General features: G+C 40.7%; 1 protein-coding gene across 1 annotated transcript in view; it reads left to right on the top strand.

Moving 5' to 3' along the window:
- Positions 1-22913, top strand: part of UBAC2 (UBA domain containing 2) — a gene marked incomplete at its 3' end in the record, with an annotated part of 163200 nt that overhangs the window by 39876 nt on the left and 100411 nt on the right. The window lies entirely within an intron of this gene.

The following is a 22913-nucleotide window of genomic DNA, read 5'->3' as shown; positions in this document are numbered from 1 at the left end:
CAGACAACCAGGCCCAGCCTCTTCTCTGCCAAGTTCAGTGCCCTCCCTTTTCTGCCCTAGCTGCTATAAAGACTTCTCGTTGTGAGGTGATTACATTGATTTATTCACTAGACATGATTTGCTCATTGCTGAATTACAGTAATCAGTTTTTTATACATGGAGTTATGTTTCATATGCAGGATAGGAGTTTGATATTTCACTTGGAGATAGGAACCTCTTATCTGCAGATCCAATCTTTTCATTGTGTTAATTTCATATAGCCTATGACAGGTCTTCTAAAATTCAGTATTGATTCGTGTTCTCTGTGCTGCTGAAATCAACAGGCACAGGGAAGGCATATATCTCATTAAGACAAATCCCCTTGTACACAGGGAGATTCTTCTTCCTGACTTGCCAGTCTCTCAGAGAGAGGTACCCAGGGGCACAGCTTGAAGGTGGGTCCCGCCTTTCTCTCCATCTTTGCCTTACGGGATTTCCTACTCCTGGCCTTTCACAGGCTGTTCCACCAACAGCTGTGACATTCCTTCCCACCGCACTCCCATCTCTTGGCTTGGCCGGCTGCTATTTATCTTAAAAGTTTTAGCTTAGATGTTGCCTTTCCCAGGAAGTTTTCTCTGACCCCTGAAGCTGGTTGGTTATTCGCCCCTGTAAGGTTCCTTAGCACTGGATTCTTACCCCTGTAGTGGCTTGTGTTTGTATTATTATTGGGAGTTTATTTGCCTTTTATCCTTCACTACATTGAGGTCCTTAAGGGTTTGCATGTGTTGTATATGTATGTATTTAACAGGCAGTTAGGAAATACTGGTTGAATGTGTGACTGAAAAAGTAGGTGAAGAAATGGAGGGTCGAATTATTGAGCCCAGTGTCAGCATCAGGGACACTTTGACTTGCTAATGTGAGGGGAACCTGCCAGTCACAAGGCAGACTGGAGGCAAGACCCACTCTCCTTCTCTCCATGACCCTGCAGCACTTAGCATTGTTCTCTGTGTTCCTGGCTCGTCACACAATAATTTTATGTTGGAAAAGAATTACAGTTAAAAAAAAAAATTCCCCAAACCATTTGGCAGCAAGTAAGTAAACAATGGATCAAGAATTAAACTTTTATACTGTCTGGTTTGCCTCTTTAATACTTGAACCTAATGAAATTTTTATTCAAATAGAAGAGCTTATCTCATTTGGGGACCATTCATGCAGCTTTAATTTCCTCACTTATTTTGGGATATGAGTGAAAGAAATTTTTCCCCTTGCAAAAGAGGGATTTCACAGAGTTTTCTTCACTTTATAAAGTCATCTGTTTTAGCTCCTTTTTGAATTCTGGTTTAGATGCTAAAAGCCCTAAATGAATTTTTATTTTAATACTCGAGCCCAGTTTTAGAGTGAATATAATCTAGTTATAATTAGTTATAATTTAGTTAAGCCAATTTTATAATTATCAGAAAGGATGTAGTTAATAGACTTACACAGTAAATCCCCATTATAAAAACATGCTCTTTGGGACTTCCCAGTTGTTAACAATCCACCTTCCAATGGGGGGAACACAGGTTCAGTCCCTGGTCACGGAACTAAGTAAGATCCCACATACTGCGGGGCAACTAAGCCCGTGTGCTCTAGAGCCCGCTCACCACAACTAGAGATCCTGTGCGCCACAACTAAGACCCGACACAGCCAAATAAATAAATAAATAAATATTAAAAAAAAAAAAAAAGAAAACATGATGTTATATCAGAGATTTGTCTATGCCACAGATAAAATTGTATTTCTCGTTCTTAACACGTTTCTCTGTACCTCAGCAAGTGTGAGTGAGGCTTCTCCTAGTTCCTCAGACCAGTATTGTGATGAGGGGCCCACTGTAGTTACTGTTTATCTTTCCCAGCTCAGGTGGCCATCAGCACACACAGCCAGAGCAGTTGGTAGACAGCCAGTCCCCAGAAAGGAGAGGTGGTGAGGGACATGGGGGGAGCCCCAAACTAGGGTGAAAATATTATCATTTGGCCCTGACGGTCTCCCACTTTGATCTTATGGAATCTTTGTACCATACCCCTTTCTTTTTCAAGCTTGCATCTAAACTCACTGCTCTTTTTTTTTTTTTTTTTTTTTTTTTGAGGGGCAGATATATTGAATAGTGGTTTCTGGATAAAGAAGACTGAGATACTATTTGTCTAAATCTATTTTATTTTAAACCCAGCAACTTACAGCTGTAGCCAAACTAGTATGGACCTCCTTTCCACTTGACTTCCTAAATTGTATTATAAATTTAACATTTCCCAAATTCCTTTTCCCTGGCAATTTTTGTTCAGTTTCACAATTTCACAGACATACAGACAATCAGATGATTACTTACCTCACAGCAAGCAAGTTGAACCCAGATAACCAAAATGATAGATAATTCTAAAACTAAAGTAAATAATTAATTCTAAAAATAATTAATTCTAAAAATAATTCTAAAAATAAAATTGATCTAAATTGGCAATCAAAGTAGAGTTCCCTAAAGATATTAAAGATTCTTTCACTTAGAGGATCTTAGGAGAAGGCATCAACATGACAGTGAAATCATTCCTGGACCCACCAAAATCCCAGGCCAAGAGTTTGCAGGGTGACGTCTCACTAACTGCATGGAGAGCCATTCATTGGTCCCCGGGCACAGACAATTAATTGGAACTCTCTGGGTATTGTGATGTACATGGCCACCTCGTACAGATTCTGATCTCACAGTTAAAGGAGACATGTAGAGGGAGATGAGTTTCTAGGGGAAGATATCTAGTAATATGGTGAAGTAGCAGCGTAGAAGAAAAAGGTATTGTGGAGAGTCAGGATTGGTAAAGAAATGAGAGGTGTGTTATTGAGTTACTTAAATCCAAACTTGTATACTGGTGTGTGTGATGGAGGATTTTAGTATCAGGCATCTGTATACTAAAAAGTAACAACATGTCTATAGGTTGAAGTTTGTTGGTTTAAAAAGTTACTTAAGATTTTTTATTATCTCTGCCATTACTCTTATCTGTATTATCAGAGGTGAACAATCATTAAGCAGAGGTCTAAGTGCTTTACATGCTTCACTGAATTTAATCATTATGCCAGCAGCAAAGTATGTTGAGGACGCAATAGTTGTATGGATGGTGTAACCCAGGGATATTTACTCAGGAGTCTCAGATTGTGAGATTGTGTTGTACTCTTTCTGTACTATGGTATTGTACTTTGTTTTAGTAAATTTTGTTGAAGTTGGTCCTACTTAATAGAGAATAATCAGAATAGTAATTTGATCTGTAGCAAAAAAACCTTCTGAGGGAATAGACCATCCTTTCCTTTCCCTGTTTCTCACTAATGAGTTGATATTCCCAAGGAAAGATTTTGTAACTGGATTCTGTCAGCCTGTAAGTTTAATTTTGGGAGGGAGATCTCTGCCATTCGGTGAGCCAAAGACTTTAAAGCACTCAAAAATGGGTATATCCAAAAGGTTGGTAAACATGTATAAGTATGCTGGACCTCATAAGTAATCAGGGAAGCGAAAATTAAAACCATAATAAGGATGTTACTACCCACTCACCAAAATGGCTACAGTGAAAAAGACTAACAACAAGAAGTGCTGGCTGAGTAGTATTCCATTATACGTACTTGGCCAACACTGGAGTATTACTTGTCCATAAAAAGAAACGAAATTGAGTTATTTGTCTTGAGGTGGATGGACCTAGAGTCTGTCATACAGAGTGAAGTAAGTCAGAAAGAGAAAAATAAATACCATATGCTAATGCATATATATGGAATCTAAAAAAAAAATGATACCGAAGAACGTAGTGGCAGGGCAGGAATAAAGACATAGACATAGAGAATGGACTTGAGGACACAGAGGGGAATGGGGAAGCTGGGGCAAAGTGAGAGTAACATCGACATATGTACACTACCGAATGTAAAATAGCTAATGGGAAGCAGCAGTATACCACAGGGAGATCAGCTCGGTGCTTTGCAACGACCTAGAGGGGTGGGATAGGGAGGGTGGGAGGGAGACGCAAGAGGGAGGGGATATGGGGATGTATGTATGCATGTGGCTGATTCACTTTGTTGTGCAGCAGAAACTAACACAGTACTGTGAAGCAATTATACTCCAATAAAGATCTATTTTAAAAAAAAAGTGTTGGTGAGGGTACAGAGCCTGACTGGTGGGAGCTTAAATTTGGAAAACAGTTGGATAGTAAGTACTAAAATGAAGATGCACACACCCTAGGACTCACAGTCCACTCCTAGGTAGAAATGCGTGTTCCTGTGCACCAGGAGTTAGAGATAAGAATGTTCACAGTAGCATTATTTCTAATCGCTCCAAATTAGGGACAGCCCACATGTTCAGCAACTGGAGAGTGGATAGATCAGTTGTGTCGACAAACAGTTGACTGCTTTTCACAATCAAAATGAATCACATAGAAGGCGCATGGAACAACACAGGCAAATCTTGTGCATATGGTGTTAAGTGAAAAAAGCCAGACATGAAGGAATTCATATTGTACTATTCCGTTTATATGAATTTCAGAAAGCAGACCAAACTGAAATAAAGAGTTGAGGGCTTCGCGCATAGGCGATAAAAACTTTTGGTGGGTTGCAGGAGCGTGTAATACGTGGGGCACACGGGAGAGCTCCCAGGATGCTGGGAAGTTCTGTTTGTTGAACTGAGTGCTAATTATTTTAGTGTTTGTTCTGTGATAATTCATTAAGCTGTCTATTTTTGTTTTGCCCTTGTATCTGTAAGGGTCTCAATAGAAAACAGATGGCACACTTAAACTAGAGTAATTCAAGGGCTTATGTATAAAAATCTAATGACAAAAGAATGGAACCTAGTGACAAAAGGGGGACCTTTGGCAGGACTGTTGCCTTGTTGTGCCCACCACCTTTAGGCCCAAAGAGGTTAAGGAAGGGAGAGGGTACTAGAACCTGGAGGGGTCACCCCTGGAGAGTCAGCTGCCTTGGAAACAGTAAGTGTGAAGGAACAAGGGACAAGGGGAGGAAGTCCCCTGGCCTCAGGCTCCTCCTCGCCCGGATGTCCTCTGAGGCGCTAGCAGAACTCAGCAGAAGCCAGGGGGCCCTTGAGCCTTTGGGTGGAACCTGTACCCTCAGCCTCAGGAACAGAGCAGGGTGGAGAAGAGAAAAGAAGCAAGTGGATTTTTCCAGCATGCTGGGTTTTCTGTATGAGTGTTACATTTTATATCAAAGAGGTTTCTTTAAAAAAGCTTAGGCTTTGAGTTGGCAAAACTGGGTTTGAGGGTATCTGCTTCTAAGTTGTTTCCGTGAGAAATTTTTTTTAAACACCTTGAGTCTCATCTCATCTGTGAATCATCTATTCTTAACTGTGAATCATCTCATTCTTATAGCTTGTGTAAAGTACATGTTTTAGACACCAAATACTAGTTTTCATTGTCTCTCTCCTGCCTGAAATCTCTTTTTTTTCTTTGCATCATATTTTTCCTGGGAATTTTCAGACTGGGAGTGAATAGCAGTGCAAGAGGTCTGTCTATGCTACTCATTAATTAGCTGAGTTATTGTTTTTAAAAGTTACTTAATTTTCTCTGATCATGACTCTTCCCAGCTGGAAGAAAGGGGAATTGGGATGAGGCTTTCTCGAAGGGCTTCCCACCTCTGGCATTATACATTTCTAAGGAACTCTTCCCACTGCAGTGCGTATTTTATCTTTGTCTCCTTTTGAATTTTTGTAGGACTGGAGATGAGAGACATAGGATAGTACTTGGGCCTCTGTGCCCTCACAGCTTCTGCGTGGAACCCCAAATGTGTCCAGGAGTCATTTAGTCAAACCTCATTGCAGGGAGCCTTGAATGTGTTTGTTGGTATTTGGGTCCTACTTGAAACTCAGAGCACCCAGAACCCTGTGGGGGTCCCACTAATTCCTGGCCTTTGCCTTCCTTTCATATCCTTTATTGTGTTGATTTCTTTAGTGTGTATTTTTTTTTAATTTTTAAATTGAAGTATAGTTGATTTACAATGTCAGTTTCTGGTGTACAGCAAAGTGATTCAATTATGTATATATATATTCTTTTTCATATTCTTTTCCATTATGGTTTATTACAGGATATTGAATATAGTTCCCTGTGCTCTGCAGTACGACCTTGTTGTTTACCTTGGAGTGTATATGTTTTAAATCTTATTTAAAATTTATCTTTAAGTCAACTTAATCTTTTTTTTTTTTTGGTACGCGGGCCTCTCACTGTTGTGGCCTCTCCCGTTGCGGAGCACAGGCTCCGGACGCGCAGGCTCAGCGGCCATGGCTCACGAGCCCAGCCGCTCCGCGACATGTGGGATCCTCCCGGACCGGGGCACGAACCCGTGTCCCCTGCATCGGCAGGCGGCCTCCCAACCACTGCGCCACCAGGGCAGCCCAAGTCAACTTAATCTTAACATATTTGATATTATTTATTCTTTAGACATTTAAACATTTCTAGTAGACTGTTAGATTGTTCCAGCTAATTTGCCTATCTACTTTTAACCCTTTTTCCTTTAACCATTACTTTTGTAAGTGGCAAGCAGGAAGTGCGGCTGTGAGGATGGGCCGGGCCCAGGGCTGCCCAGCTCCTAAGCCTGCGAGGCTACCCGCTCTGTCCGTTGCCCTCCGCCACCCTCTCAGGAGAGCTGTCGTTCTTGGTGGTGGAGAACCTCCTTGAGACATTATAATCCGCCTGCAGAGGAAGATGTAAAAATTGTGCGGGGTCTTTGTTTCTTTGGTAATAAATCTGTACTCGTCTGCGTTACTCAGAATTGTTGTTTACCAGAACTCTCCCTCTTACGCTTAAAAATTAGTCTAGCCCCAGTGACAAATCAGTTGAATTTTTGCAACCATGGTATCTCCTTATTGCTAATGCTTTTCACATGGATATTCTTTACGAGAAGTTTATGGCTTTTAACTCATATGGCCTTTTGCCATCCACAAGCCGTGCTATCTGAATAAGTATCTTAACAGAAAAGGGAAGGAAGTGGGTGGGTAGTACCACCCTCAGAGACCTGCAGGGCGGCCTGCTGGTGCGCATTTGGACGGAGGGACATACATCCTTGGCTTCAGCCTGCCTCTAGTGGAGGATTTATTCTTCTAATGTTAATGTAGTTCTTTATTTGGGGATCAGTAATCCTAGGTTTTTAGAGTTGGGAGTAGGAGGTGTCCATGGCTCTCTCTTTTACAGTTGTGTTTTTATTCATCCCTTGCTCGTACTCTCATCTCATGTATTATTCTTCATATTTTGTGTCTGTCTCGTTGACAGGGACCTGGTGCCTTCGTCTTCACATGTGTCAGAGCACATAGCATAGTGCTTCACACACAGTAGACCCTCAGAAAATAGGCTTTTTGATCTGACAAGTGTTTGTGTGTTTCTTTTTCTAAAGGAAAGAAAACTATACGGTGTCCCCCCAGAATGAAAGCCTAATGTTTCTAAATAGATAGGATCACAAAGACAATATCAAGCAAAAGAGTGAGACGAGATAGATTAGAGTTGGCTGAGGAGAGGCCCTAGGGCGAAGGTGTTTCGGCAAGATAAATATTTGCGGTATCAGAAAAGTTAATACAATTTATTTCATGTAGGAGGACTTACACATGTGTAAGCTCATGTATGTTTTCCACTGTTCCATACTGATTGACCTCCAAGGTTGTTTTGACATAAACACTGTGCTTTTACTGCCACCTACAGGTGACAGTGGGTCGTGGAGCTCTTCACCTTGACCCGATTTGAAGTCTTGTTGAGATTGAAATCAATGTTTTAAAAGCTGTTAATTGGTAGAAGATAGTACATATATTTTAATGTTAATTTCCCAATATTTCTGTATTATACAGAATTATGTAGTAGACATATCCTTATTCCTCTAAAACGTTTTGGCTTAGAGACCATTTCTGCCTTCATGGGAAGCATTCTGTCGTTTTTAGGAAAGTGTTTTCCTCTGTAGGACCATGTATTCCTGGGCTAGGGCCTTGAGAAGATTCCACTTTAAATGTTATTTGTGCCTGATGTTCTACTAAGAGTTAAACATAAAGGTGACCTTGGGACAAATTTGATATGGTTTAAATGTTTTTTAATTGTAGTAAAATGTACACAACATAAAATTTACTGTCTTAACCATTTTTAAGGTACAGTTCAGTAATGTTTGAAGTACATTCACATTGTTGTGCAACCTGTCTCCAGAACTTCTTTCCTCTTCCCAAACTGAAACTCCATGCTCCTTGAACAACTCCCATCCCTCCCTCCAGCACCTGGCAACCACCATTCTATTTTCTGTCAGTGAATTTGCCTACCCTATATACCTCATGTAAGTGGAATCGTACAATATTTGTCTTTTGTGATTGGCTTATTTCACTTAGCATAATGTCCTCAAAGTCCGTCCATGTTGTAGCATGTGTCAGAACGTCCTTCCTTTTTAAGGATGAGTAATATTCAGTTGTATGTATATATTACATTTTATTTATCCATTCATCTGCTGATGGATACTTGGCTTTCTTCCACCTTTTGGCTATTGTGACTAATGGATGTACAGATATCTCTTTGAGACCCTCCTTCAGTTCTTTTGGTAATATATCCAGAAGTGGAATTGCTGGGTCATGTGGTAATTCTATTTTTAATTTTTTAAGGAACCACCGCACTATTTTCCATGGAGCTGTACAATTTTACATTCTCAGCAGCAGTGCACAAGGGTTCCAGTTTCTCCACATCCTTGCCAACACTTTTTTTCTGTTTTGTTTTGTTTTGATAGTAGCCATCCTGATGAGTTTGAGACGGTACCTCATTGTGGTTTTGATTTCCATTTCCCTGATGATGATTGACATTGAGCGACTTTTCATGTGCTTGTTGGCCATTTATACATCTTCTTTACAGAAATGTCTATTCAGGTCCTTTGTGCATTTTTTTAATCAGTTTTTGTGGTTGTTGTTAACACGTAGGAGTTCTTTATATTTTCTGGGTAATGACCCTTTATCAGATAATATGATTTGCAAATATTTTCTCTTATTCCATAGGCTGCCTTCTTGCTCTGCTTGTTTCCTTTGATGTAAGGAAGTTTTTTGGCATGGTTTTAGGTCCACCCATTTATCATATTCTCATGATAAGGATGAATTGAAATGCTTTAAAACTTTAAATGTTAAGATAGGGTAGAGGGGGCTTCCCTGGTGGCGCAGTGGTTGAGAGTCCGCCTGTGGATGCAGGGGACACGGGTTCGTGCCCCGGTCTGGGAGGATCCCACATGCCGCGGAGCGGCTGGGCCCGTGAGCCATGGCCGCTGAGCCTGCGCGTCCGGAGCCTGTGCTCCGCAACGGGAGAGGCCACAACAGCGAGAGGCCCGCATACCGCAAAAAACAAAAAAAAAAAAACAAAAAAAGATAGGGTAGAGGGCTTCCCTGGTGGCGCAGTGGTTGAAAGTCCGCCTGCCGATGCAGGGGACACGGGTTCGTGCCCCGGTCCGGGAAGATCCCACATGCCGCGGAGCGGCTGGGCCCGTGAGCTATGGCCGCTGAGCCTGCACGTCTGGAGCCTGTGCTCCGCAACAGGAGAGGCCACAACAGTGAGAGGCCCGCGTACCGCAAAAACAAAAAAAACAAAACAAAACAAAAGATAGGGTAGAATAGATTTTCCTCAGTAAAATCCGTTTGTCCTTTAGAGACTTTCCCCAATGACTTAATCTGAAGAGTATTTATCTCCAGTCCTCAACACCTTTCCTTCATCCGGGAGGGTGTAAAGCAGGGTGAACAGAAACAAGCTGTATCCCAGAATTGGCTCACTTCAGAGCCTTTCACTCACAAGTGCTTCCTTCTTATGCTCTGGAAATTGTTTGTCTCTATTATTACAATAATATGCAAATGAAAGAACATTGACCTTTCTATAGTGTTCTTATTCCCTGCTGGGCCTGATTAATATGTATCAATGATTGCCTTGAAAATGCAGCATGTTTGCAAATGAAATTTGCAAATTACAAAAGCTTGGGGAGATATTTTAATAATAGTAGAGCAAAGAAACCCCGGAACACAGTGGCTCAGAGAACACAGGTGTCTGTTTCTCTTTTGTAACATCCCTGGTGGGCAGGTGGGCTCTGTTCTAGGAAGTCATTGGGACCGAGCTGGTAGGGCAGCTCTGTCATCCTCACCATGTGCCCTGCAAGGTTTCCATTTCTAGCAATAGGGAGGAATCAGAAGGGAAGTCCAGGATAAGGGACTGCTCTTTCACCAGGTACTTTGGAAGTTGTACATGTCACTGCTGCTCATACACCATTGGTCACGTGGCCACACCTAATCGTAGGGGAGGCTGGGAAACTAGCTCTAGCGAGGGAGCCAAGTCCCTGGAGATAAGGGAGAATGGGTCTGGGGGGAACTGCTAGCAGTCGCCTTCAAAGACCAAGAGCTGTAATACATTAACTGGTTTAGCGAGTTATGGGCTCTGTGATCAACGTATAAAACACTGAAGAGAGAGAACATCAGGTCTTTCTCTTTAGCCTAAACAATCAACTGCAGAGTCACTGAACATCAGGATGGCTGTTTCGGTAGCTGTGTGTCTGGAAAAGCTAAGGGAAGCCTGTGAGATGGCATTGTGATGTGACTACCAGTTGACACCGATGTGCTCATGGATGCTGTAGGTAGTATGACAGGGCAACAAGCACGGCTCTGGTGGTCCTCGTCCGCAGCAGAACAGGGAGGGGATGCAGACCTGCCATGTGAGGAACAGTTGAGAGAGCAGGCAGTGTTGATCCTGGAGAGGAGAAGACGGGGCAGGAGAACAGTCTTCAGCTGTTGAAAGGGACTACAGTATGAAAGAGGGGTTAAAAACTGGGCGGGGGGGCATGGCCAAGGGTGAAGTAAGACTTCAGAGATGCTGCAGGAGGTTATTGGGCTTGGTAAGGGGTAACTCAGAGGCACTCACTGTCTCGAGGCAAAGTGATTCCCTTGGGAGGTGTTGACTTGCAGACACTGAAGATACTCAAGCAGTGGCTGGAAAAGCACCAGGCAGGGATGTCCAGTAAATCCACACGTTGGGCAGGTGGCAGGAGTGAAATCTCCGTGAAAGCCCTTGAAACTCTGAGCATCTCTGCTCGTGTGCGCTTCCTTACTGTGGGATTCGCTGGTAGGCTTAGAGAACTAGAGACATTCATAGGAGTCTAGCAGAGGGACAGTGTTTCCCAGGAAGTTCTGTGCAGCCCAGCAGCGGTATAGCAACCTTGTTCTCCTATTCTCTAAATAACAAAGACATAAGTATTCATTAGTGGATGAATAGATTAAAAAAATGTGGTACGTGTATGTACACACACACACACACACACACACACACACACACACACACACACAGACACACACACACACACCGGAACATTTATTTGGCTATATAAAAAGGAAATCCTGTCATTTGCAGCAACGTGGACAGACCTTGAGGGCATTAGGCTAAGTGAAATGAGTCAGACAGAGAAAGACAAATACTGTATGATCTCACTTACATGGGAAATCTTAAAAAAGCTCACAGATATAGAGGATAGATTGACAGAGGTGGGAGGTGGGTGGCAAAATGGGTGAAGGGAGGTCAAAAGGTATAAACTAAAACTACAGAACTCCTGAGGATCTAACATACAGCACGGTGGCTGCAGTTCATAATGCCGTATTGCATATTTGAAAGTTACGAAGAGAATAGATCTCAAAAGTTCTCATCAGGACTTCTGGGGTTGGTGAACTCACGGAGATTCAGGGAGAGTGGAGAGTGACGCACTTGGAGGGAGCATGGAAGCTCCGTGTCCTTGCCCTATATCTTGCCCTATGCATCTCTTCCATCTGGCTGGTCCTGAGTTATATCCTTTTATAATAAACTGGTAATCTAGTTAAAGAAAAAAAGGTTTCATCACAAGAAAACACAGTTTTGTAACTTTGTGTGGTGATGGACGTTAATTAGACTTACTGTGGTGATCATTTTGCAATATATACAAGTATTGAATCATTCTGTTGTACACCTGAAACTAATATAATCTTTCATGTCAATTATACTCAATAAATATAACAAGAACATAATTCACTGCAGTAGATTATTATACTAGTGAAATAAACTATTTGTAAAATGAAGAGGTTTTTTTTCCTATATAATCTACATGATTGCTTTTGCTTATGAACAAAGAATTTTTTTTTTTTTTTTTTTTTGCTGTACGTGGGCCTCTCACTGTTGCGGCCTCTCCAGTTGTGGAGCACAGGCTCCGGACGTGCAGGCCCAGCGGCCATGGCTCACGGGGCCAGCCGCTCCGTGGCATGTGGGATCCCCCCCGGACCGGGGCACGAACCTGTGTCCCCTGCATCAGCAGGCGGACTCTCAACCACTGCACCACCAGGGAAGCCCCAAAGAACATTTTTAAATTTTTGAAGTATATACTTCCAGAAAATACTTTATAAATACTTAAAATTAAAGAGAAACAGAATGAAAAAGATCTTGACAAAATTAAAATTTAGGGTAAAATGACTAGAACTAAATAATGAGTTCGTAGGGTGACATCTTTGAAACATATGTAAAATAAAATATCCAAAATAATTTATATTTTTCATATATTACTAACAATTCTTATAGAACTTTAATATGAACGGTTTAAGCTTCCATGTTAAGGATATTTTTCCCTTTCTGAGTGAGCACATAAGCAGTTTAATTGGCTTTGCCTGCAGTCACGTGATGAACCATTAGATGGCAGTGTTAGGCAGAATTTGATAAAAACTAAATCTACTCTGAAAATTATTAAATGGGACTCAAATGGTGAAATAGTTTTGTAATAAAAAAATACTAGAGAGATATTGTGGTTTATACAAACAGCTTGAACAGTTTGATACCCTGTGACTGTCTTTAGAGCCTGTATACAGTAGTTAGAATTTAAAATGGGTATTGTATATGTGTGTTTATTTATTCCTAAATTACATGGCAAATTATTTCAGACACCATTGGTATAACAATTGTGAAAATCCTATGATAAAAACGTAAGAATAATTTTAGGTTCTGATTATGAGTGGGCTCAATATAGCACAATTTCAAATTTATAATTATGCAAGATGAAGTAATACCCTACTTGGTCCCAATGCTAATCGTAAGAAAAAAAAATACTGTTATCTGGGCTAACCAAAGAGAATTATGAGCAGAGATTTTTGTCAAAGGGATACAGTAATATTGTTTTATGTTTTGTTTCTCTGAAGTCTTATATGAGGCACAAGCTATATTTTTACCAGAATGCACATGTATGTAAAAGTTAATAAGAAAACACTTGGAATTTAGCAGAGGTGATAATATAATACTATGTTATAGTCATCAGCTTTTATTTTCCCAAATAATGTACCTTAGCTGATCCTTGGGCACAGAATGGAGTGGTAGATTTTAATGCCTACTTCTAGCATTTCTATACAATATCCAAGGGTATAGGTATCAGCAACAAATAGAATATTTTCAAAGCCCATAAACTGAGGAAGTAGGAGATAAGAGTTTGCCCTAAGACAAACTATATAGTTTCTATATATATTTAGAAATTGATGGTTAATGGTGTGGACATAATATCCTTCTAAGGAAGGATAAAAGTAAGGAACAGGAAGCTGAACTGTGAAGGGTGATTTTTACTATACTGTCTGTGTACTTTTAATAACTTAGAAAATGTTCTAATGTTTTATCTAAGTTATTTTTTGAAAAGTCAGCTTTAGTCTGACTTTAGTCTGAGTTATATCCTTGAAAATGGAAATGAAGGAATAATTTACACAGCAAGGAAAGGAATACCTTGACACTCCCTTGTATTATAAGGTAACACTTAGTAGTGTTTGAGCGTGCATGTATATATGCATGAATGAATGAGAGAATTCTACCTCATCTCTTACAAGAACGATCAGCTTCCTCTGATTTCTCTATTTCTTCATTCAACACATTTATTGAGAACCTGCTTTGTGGTAGACAGTATGTGTTCCGGGCTCTGAGGTTCCTACACTGATCAAAACAGACACAGTCTTTCTCATTGACTCTGCATTATAATCGGGGATAGAATGCAGTAAACAAGATAGCATAATATAAGGTGTGACGGGTGATGATATATGCTGTGTAAAAACAATTCCACCAGTCAGCAGGAAAGGGAATACCAGGGTGTAAGCATGGTCGCAGTTTCAAACAGTATGGTCAGGAAAGGCCTCGAGGACTCAAAGGGAGAGCCATGTGATCTGGGGCAGGGGGCGGTCTGGGGGTGGGGGGCGTTGTATTCCAGGTGTAGGGAACTGCCAGCACAAAGGCCCTCAGCTGGAGGCCTGACTCAGGCAACTGTGTAGCTGGAGCAGAGTAGGTGGGGGGAGGGGATAGGAGGAGGTGAAGCCAGGGTGGGGAGGAGAGGTCACCAGGCTTGCCAGGCCTTTGTACCAGCTTTAGCTTTTTTGTTTTTGTTTTTTTTTTTTTTTGCTGTACGCGGGCCTCTCACTGTTGTGGCCTCTCCCGTTGCGGAACACAGGCTCAGCGGCCATGGCTCACGGGCCCAGCCGCTCCGCGGCATGTGGGATCCTCCCAGACCGGGGCACGAACCCGTGTCCCCTGCATCGGCAGGCAGACTCTCAACCACTGTGCCACCAGGGAAACCCCCAGCTTTAGCTTTTACTCAGCGAGCAATAGGGAGCCCTTCATGATTCTTTGGGAGATGGAGGCATATTGGTCTATACTGGGTTTTTTTTTTTTATTATGGTTCCTATTCCTGTAAAAAAGTGTGTAATCGTTTTGCCCATTTACACATTGTTCTGTTACTTGTCGTTCTCATATTACCAAATTCTCCCTTAGGGCATTCTGTTGTTGCATCTTGTAGTTTGTGATTTTTCGTTGTGAACTTATTTTTTTTTAATTAATTAATTTATTTATTTTTGGCTGCGTTGGGTCTTGGTTGCTATGCGTGGGCTTTCTCTAGTTGCGGCGAGCGGGGGCTACCCTTCGTTGCGGTGCATGGGCTTCTCATTGTGGTGGCCTCTCTTGTTGCGGAGCGCGGGCTCTAGAACGCAGGCTCAGTAGCTGTGGCGCACAGGCTTAGCTGCTCTGTGACATGTGGGATCTTCCCGGACCAGGGCTCGAACCTGTGTCCGCTGCACTGGCAGGTGGATTCTTAACCACTGCGCCATCAGCGAAGCCCCATAGTGAACTTATATTCCGTGGGTTTTGTTTGCTGTGGGAGCCCTCACAAGCCCTAGCTCATGAAAGGATTTCTGTAGGAGGGCTTTGTGTTTACTCTTGCTGGGTCCCCAGGCGTTTTTGCTGTCCTGCAATAGCTTTTATGTTATTTTCTTACGTTAGTGTTCCCATGCCATTCAAGTGGGGTAAATCTAGACCACAAATTTAGGTATGATATTGGCCTTGGATTGTGATGATTTGTTGGGACTGTTTATTGTTTTCTTTCTTTCCCAAGGCCTCTCGTGTAAGCTAAATGTCTTCACCGCTTCAGCAGACTGAGTGGACTATTTTTAGCCTTCTCTGTAAAAGCATCTGTGCTCAGTCCTCCTCTTCTTCCTTGAGCAGCTTGAGGCCATGTCTCCTATCTTAGGCTGTATCTTAGCCTAAAAATTCAGCCCCCAACACCGGGGCATGTATTTAGTACCCTCCTTGGGGCGTCACTGAAGCAACACATGCTTTGATTTCTCTTTTTGTTCAGATATTTGGGATTATTATACAGAAATTTTTAAGCATATGCAAGCGTGGAGAGGGCACTATAATGAATCCAAGTTTCAACATCACCCAGCTTTGGTAATGATCAACTCACAGTCGTCTTGTTTTATCTGTATCTTCACTCACACTTACGTGATTCTAATGAACCCCTGATGGACTTGCTGTGGCCTCTTAACCAGGTGCAAAATATAGGGTCGTAGGGCGTGTGTGTGTGTGTGTGTGTGTGTCTGTGTCTGCTTTTTGCTCTCTATTCTATGCCATTGGTCTCTTTATCTGTTCATGTGCCTCATACTCTAATATCTTTCAATCATTTTGCTTTTTAGTATATATTAATATCTAGTAGAACAAGTCACTTTTTTGTTCAGCTATTTCAAAATTAACCTAACTACTCGTGTAGTCATGTACTCTTCCATATGAATTTTAGAGTAAGTTATCTTAAAGTCAGCTGGAACTTGATATGGTATTGAATTTATAGATTGCTTTGGGGGAGAACGGATACCTTTATTAAGTTTTCCAATCCAAGAGCATCAAGGATCTCTCCATTTATTTATAACATCTATGTTGTTTATTAGATTTAAACATTTTATGTTACAGATATTTTGTAATCCTAGATACCATATAATTTTTGTTGTGGTGAATGATATTGTACTTATTTATTAAGTTTCCCAAGTGCAGTTATTTTATTGCTGAAGTAGAGAAATGTTAGTGATTTTGTAAGTTGATCTTGAATTTGGCAACTATATTGAGCTCTCCTATTTATTGATTTTGTTTATTTTTCTAGGTGGTATGGTAAGTATATGTTTTACTTTTTAAGGAACTGCCAAACTGTTTTACAAAGTGTCTGTAACATTTTGTACTGTGATCAGCAATGTATGAGAGTTCCAGTTGCTCCGCATCCTCAGGTCATTTGGTAGTATCAATTTTTAAAGAAAATTTTTAGCCATTCCAGTGGATGTGCAGTAGTATCTTCTGTCGTTTTACTTTGCATTTCCCTAATGACTAATGATGTGTTGAGCATTTCTTCATGTGCTTATTTGTTATTGGTACATCTTCTTTCAAATCTCTTGCCCCCCCTGCCTTTTAAAATTGGGTTGTTTTCTTATTACTGAGTTACGAGCGTCCTTTAGGTTTTGGATGCAAGTTCTTTATCAGATGTGTATTTTGCAAATATTTTCTCCCTGTCTTGCTTGTCTTTTCATTTTCTGAACAGTGATCTTTGAAGAGCATAGTTATCAATTTTGATGACATCTAAACCATCAGTCTGTTTTTGTTTTTTTTTTTAATGGCTCATGTTTATTGTGTCCTAAGAAATCTTTGCCTAATCCATGATCACAGAGATCTTTTTCCATTTTTTTTTTTTTTTGTGGTACGCGGGCCTCTCACTGTTGTGGTCTCTCCCGTTGCGGAGCACAGGCTCCGGACGCGCAGGCTCAGTGGCCATGGCTCACGGGCCCAGCCGCTCCGCGGCATGCGGGATCTTCCCGGACCGGGGCACGAACCCGTGTTCCCTGCATTGGCAGGCGGACTCTCAACCACTGCGCCACCAGGAAAGCCCTCTTTTTCCATTTTTTTCTTCTAGAAATACTATAGTTTTAGGTTTTCCATTTAGATTTTTGATTCATTATGAATTAATTTTGTATATGGTACAAATTATGAGTTGAAAGTCATTTGTTTATATAAGAATATCCATTTGGATATATAAGAATATCCAACAACAATATCTAGTTGTTCTAGCCCCTTTTATTGAAAAGAGTATCCTTTTTAAACAGAATTACCTTGGAACCTTTGTCAAAAGTTACTTGACCATGTACAAATGGGTCTGTTTCTGGATTCTGTATTCAGTCTCACTGACATTTATGTTTATGCTTTCCTCAATAGCACACTGTCTTGGTTATTGTAGCCTTCTAAATCTTGAGATTACAGATATTGTGAGTCTTCAGAGTTTTTTATTTTTCAAAATTGCTTTGGCTCTTCTGGTTTTTTTGTTTATCATTATACATTTTTTTTTTTTTTTTTTTTTTTTTTTGCGGTACGTGGGCCTCTCACTGCTGCGGCCGCTCCTGCTGCGGAGCACAGGCCCCGGACGCACAGGCCCAGCGGCCATGGCTCACGGGCCCAGCCACTCCGCGGCACGTGGGATCCCCCTGGACCGGGGCACAAACCCGCGCCCCCTATCATTATAAATTTTAAAATCAGTTTGTTGGTTTCTACCCCAAAAGGCTGCCGGGGATTTCCCTGGGATTGCATTGACTTTATACATCAATTTGAAGAAAACTGACATTTAAACAACATTGAGTCTACTAATCCATGCACATGTTCTGTCTCCATTTATTTAGGTCTGCTTTTTAAAAAATTTCTCTTTTCAGTGTTTATAGTTTAGAGCGTACAAGTTTTGCACACTTTTTTTAGATTCATATCTAAGTACTTTATAGTTTTTGGTGTTATGGTAAATGTTAATTAATTAATTAATTAATTAATTTATTTATTTATTTTATTTATTTTTGGCTGCGGTGGGTCTTCGTTCCTGCATGTGAGCTTTCTCTAGCTGAAGCGAGCGGGGGCTACTCTTTGTTGTGGTGCGCGGGCTTCTCATTGTGGTGGCTTCTCTTTTGTTGTGGAGCACGGGCTCTAGGCGTGCGGGCTTCAGTAGTTGCAGCACACAGGCTCAGTAGTTGTGGCTCATGGGCTCTAGAGCACATGCTCAGTAGTTGTGGCGCACGGGCTTAGTTGCTCCGCGGCACATGGGATCTTCCCGGACCAGGGCTCGAACCTGTGCCCCCGGCATTGACAGGCGGATTCTTAACCACTGTGCCACCAGGGAAGTCCCGGCAAATGTTATTTAAATTTAAAAAATTTTTCAATGGTTCCTTGCTAGTATATAGAAATACAATTGATTTTTTTTCAAGTAAGATTTATTCCAGGAATACTGATATAGTTCAATGTAAAGATATCAATACCTATTAGCATATATCATGTATTTCATTACATAAGTGGGTCAAAGGCAGCAAAAATGATCATTTTACAATTCAAATATAACCAAGTCATGGCCATGCTTAAAACAGAAACCTGGCTTTCTATTGCTTTTTTTTTTTTTAATTGTGGTAAAACCCACATAATATAAAATTTATCATCTTAACCATTTAAGTGTGCAGTTAAGTCTTGTTAAATATATTCACATTGTTGTTCAGCAGATCTTCATAACTTTTTCATCTTGCAAAACTGAAACTACACCCATTAAACAGTAACTCCCCATTTCCTACTCTCTTTTCAAGCCTTTGTACCCAGCATTCTACTTTCTCACAGAGCTGTTCTAGTAGCTGTTTTTTTTTTTTTTTTTTGGAGATCCTTTAGGATTTTCTATGTAGATATTCACGTTGTCTGAGAATAGACATTTTTGTTTCTTCCTTTCCAATCTGTAAGCCTTTTATTCATTTTCTTGCCTTATTCCACTGACAAAGACAATCCAGTATGATGTTGATTAGGTAGAGAGGGTTGACATCCTTGTCTTGTTCCAGATCTTAGGGGGAAAACATTTGGTCATCATTAAGCATGTTAGCAGAGATATTTCCTAGATACTCTTCATCAGTTTGAGGAAGTCTCTTTTAGTTTGTAGTTTGCCTAGAGTTCTTTACCTTGAGTAGACTGAATTTTGCCAAAATTGTTTTGCATCTGTTGATATGGTCTATGGTTTTTCTTATTTAGACTGCTTTATGGAGAATTACATTTATTTTTGAATGTTGAACCAACCTTACATTCCTGTGATAAACTCCACTTGATGTATTATCCCTTTTATATATTTCTAGATTTGATTTGCTAATATTTTGTTGAGAATTTTTATGTGTATATTCATGTGTAACATCGGTCTGTAATTTTCTTGTAACATCTTTGTCTGGTTTTGGTATGAAGGCTAGTGCTGGTCTGGGACATGTTGCTTTCTGTGCATTTTCTTAAAGTGTTTGTGTAGGATAAGTATAATTTTTTTCCTAAATATTTCGTAGATTTTGCCAGTGAAGCCATCTGGGCCTGGAGTTTTCTTTTTTGGTACGTGTTTTTGTTTTTGTTTTATTCCTCTATGAATTCAGTTTCTTTTACATATTAACAAGTCAAAAGAACTATGCAGATGTTTATATACACACAGATATTTATACACATACGGATTTTTTTGTAGGTTTACTTATAATTACAAAAACTTGGAAGCAACCAAGATGTCCTTGAATAGGTGAATGGACAAACTGTGGTACATCCAGACAATGGAATTATTCAATGCTAACAAGAAATAAACAAGCCATGAAAAGCCATGGAGGACCCTTAATGTATATCACTAAGTGAAAGAAAGCAATCGGAAAAGGCTACATGCTGTATGATTCCAAATATATAACATTCTGGGAAAAGTCAAAACTATGGGAACAGTAAAAAGATCAGTGGTTGTCAGGGTTGTTAAGGGGAAGGGAGGAATGATTAGGGAGAACACAGAGGATTTTTAGGTCAGTGGAAGTACTCTATACAATACCAAAGTGGTGGACATATGTTATTATACATTTGTCTAAGCCTATAGAATGTCTGCCAAGAGTGACCCATAATGTAAATTATGAACTGAATGATAATGTTATGTCAGTATAGGTCCATCAGTTTTTTTGGTTTTTTTTGCGGTACACGGGCCTCTCACTGTTGTGGCCTCTCCCGTTGCGGAGCACAGTCTCCGGACGCGCAGGCTCAGCGGCCATGGCTCATGAGCCTAGCTGCTCCGCGGCATGTGGGATCTTCCTGGACCGGGGCACAAACCCGTGTCCCCTGCATCGGCAGGTGGACTCTCAACCACTGCGCCACCAGGGAAGCCCGGTCCATCAGTTTTTAACAAATGATAATGCGGAGGCTATGCATGTGTGTGGGATATCTCTGTGCCTTCCTTTCAATTTTGCTGTGAACCTAAAACTGCTCTAGAAAGAATAGTCTTTACAAGAAAACAAAAAACAGTTTCAGTGATTCTTCGCTACTTTCACTTTTCAGTGTCATAGATTTTTGCTCCTATCATTATTTCCTTCCTTCTGCTTGCTTTGAGTTAATTTGATCCTCTTTATCTACTTTCTTAAAATAGAGGTCTAGACCATTGATGTAGACCTTGCTTTTCTAATGTTCAATATTAGATGTATTCAATACTTTACAGTTCTCTTTATGCACTGCTTTAGCTGCATCCCACAAGTTTTATGTTGTTTTTATTTTCATTCAATTAAAAATATTTTCCAACATCCCGTATTACTTCTTCTTTAATTCATGGACTATTCAAAAAAGTTTTTAATTTCCAGGATTTTCCAAATACATTTCTGGTATTGAATGCTAATTTAATTCTGTGTAGTCAGAGAACCTACTTTGTACGATTCCAATTCTTTTAAGTTCGTTGAAGTTTGTTTCTTGGTCTACCTTGCTGAATATTCCAAATGCACTTAAAAAGTGTGTGTATTCTGGGCTTCCCTGGTGGCGCAGTGGTTGATAGTCCACCTGCCGATGCAGGGGACACGGGTTCGTGCCCCGGTCTGGGAAGATCCCACATGCCGCAGAGCGGCTAGGCCTGTGAGCCATGGCCTCTGAGCCTGCGCGTCCGGAGCCTGTGCTCCGCAACGGGAGAGGCCACAACAGTGAGAGGCCCGCGTACCGTAAAAAAAAAAAAAAAAAAAAAAAAAAAAATGTGTGTATTCTGATGTTGTTGGATAGTGTGTTCTATGAATGTCAATTAGGTCATGTTGGTTGATGTGTTTTTTATATTTTCTGTATCCTGAGTGGTTTTCTGTCCACTTGTTTTGTTAGTTACAGAACAAGGAATGTTGAATACTTGAAATCCAATTGTGGATTTGTCTATTTCTCCTTTTTTTTTTTTTTTTTTGTGGTACACAGGCCTCTCACTGTTGTGGCCTCTCCCGTTGCAGAGCACAGGCTCCGGACACGCAGGCTCAGCGGCCATGGGTCACGGGCCCAGCCACTCCACGACATGTGGGATCTTCCCGGACCGGGGCACGAACCCGTGTCCCCTGCATTGGCAGGCGGACTCTCAACCACTGCGCCGCCCCGGAAGCCCTATTTCTCCTTTTTGATCACCCTTAACTTCAGCTTTCTGTAGTTCCCTCTTAATTCTTAGTGGGGTACTCTTTCTTTGCTTTTTTTTTTAAAATTTATTTACTTTTATACAGCAGGTTCTTACTAGTTATCTATTTTATACATGTTAGTGTATACATGTCAATCCCAACCTCCCAGTTCATCCCACCCTCCCCACCCCCACTTCCCCCCTTGGTGTCCATATGTTTGTTCTCTACATCTTTGTCTCTATTTCTGCCTTACAGACCGGTTCATCTGTACCATTTTTCCAGATTCCACATATATGTGTTAATATACGATATTTGTTTTTCTCTTTCTGACTTACTTCACTCTGTATGACAGACTCTAGGTCCATGCACCTCACTACAAATGACCCAATTTCATTCCTTTTTATGGCTGAGTAATATTCCATTGTATATATGTGCCACATCTTCTTTATCCATTCATCTGTCAGCGGGCATTTAGGTTGCTTCCATGACCTGGCTATTGTAAATAGTGCTGCAATGAACATTGGGGTGCATGTGTCTTTTTGAATTATGGTTTTCTCTGGGTATATGCCCAGTAGTGGGATTGCTGGGTCATACGGTAATTCTATGTTTAGTTTTTTAAGGAACCTCGATACTTTTCTCCATAGTGGCTGTATCAGTTTACATGTGGAGTACTCTTTCCACGAGTATTTTCACAGTGTATGGCAAAGCTTTGAGTCCTTGTATACATAAAGATATTTTTTCGTTTGCTGTCACTTTTAAATAAGTTGGATATACAAAATTTCTAGGTTGAAGTTCTCTTTCTTCAATATTTTTAATAGTATCACTGTACTATCATATTGAATCCCCTGTGTCTTTTGAGAAATTTGAGGTTGATCTTATTGCTTTGTCAGTTGTTTATTCTTTGCCTTTGGAAGTTTTTAGAATTTCCCCTTGTCTTTCTTAAATATCACCATAAGGTGTCTACGTGTAGGTTATTTTTATCTCAATTGTATGGCTAAGAGACCTTTAGTTGAAATATGTGTGCCTTCTTTAAATGACTTATGGTTTTTTTAAACGTGTTACCTCCATGTCTTCTCCCTGTTCAGCCTCTTATTCTGACTTCTGGTAGGATCCCTTAGTTTATTTTTCTAGCTTGGTAATTTGTTCTTCACCTGTATTTGTCCCATCTGTTAAGTTTTTCATATTTAATGTTTCCATGTAG

Source organism: Hyperoodon ampullatus (assembly GCF_949752795.1).
Source record: "Hyperoodon ampullatus genome assembly, chromosome: 16".
Classification (NCBI taxonomy): Eukaryota; Metazoa; Chordata; class Mammalia; order Artiodactyla; family Ziphiidae; genus Hyperoodon; species Hyperoodon ampullatus.
Note: the sequence above shows the minus strand (reverse complement) of the source record. Positions and strands in the feature narration are given on the sequence as shown.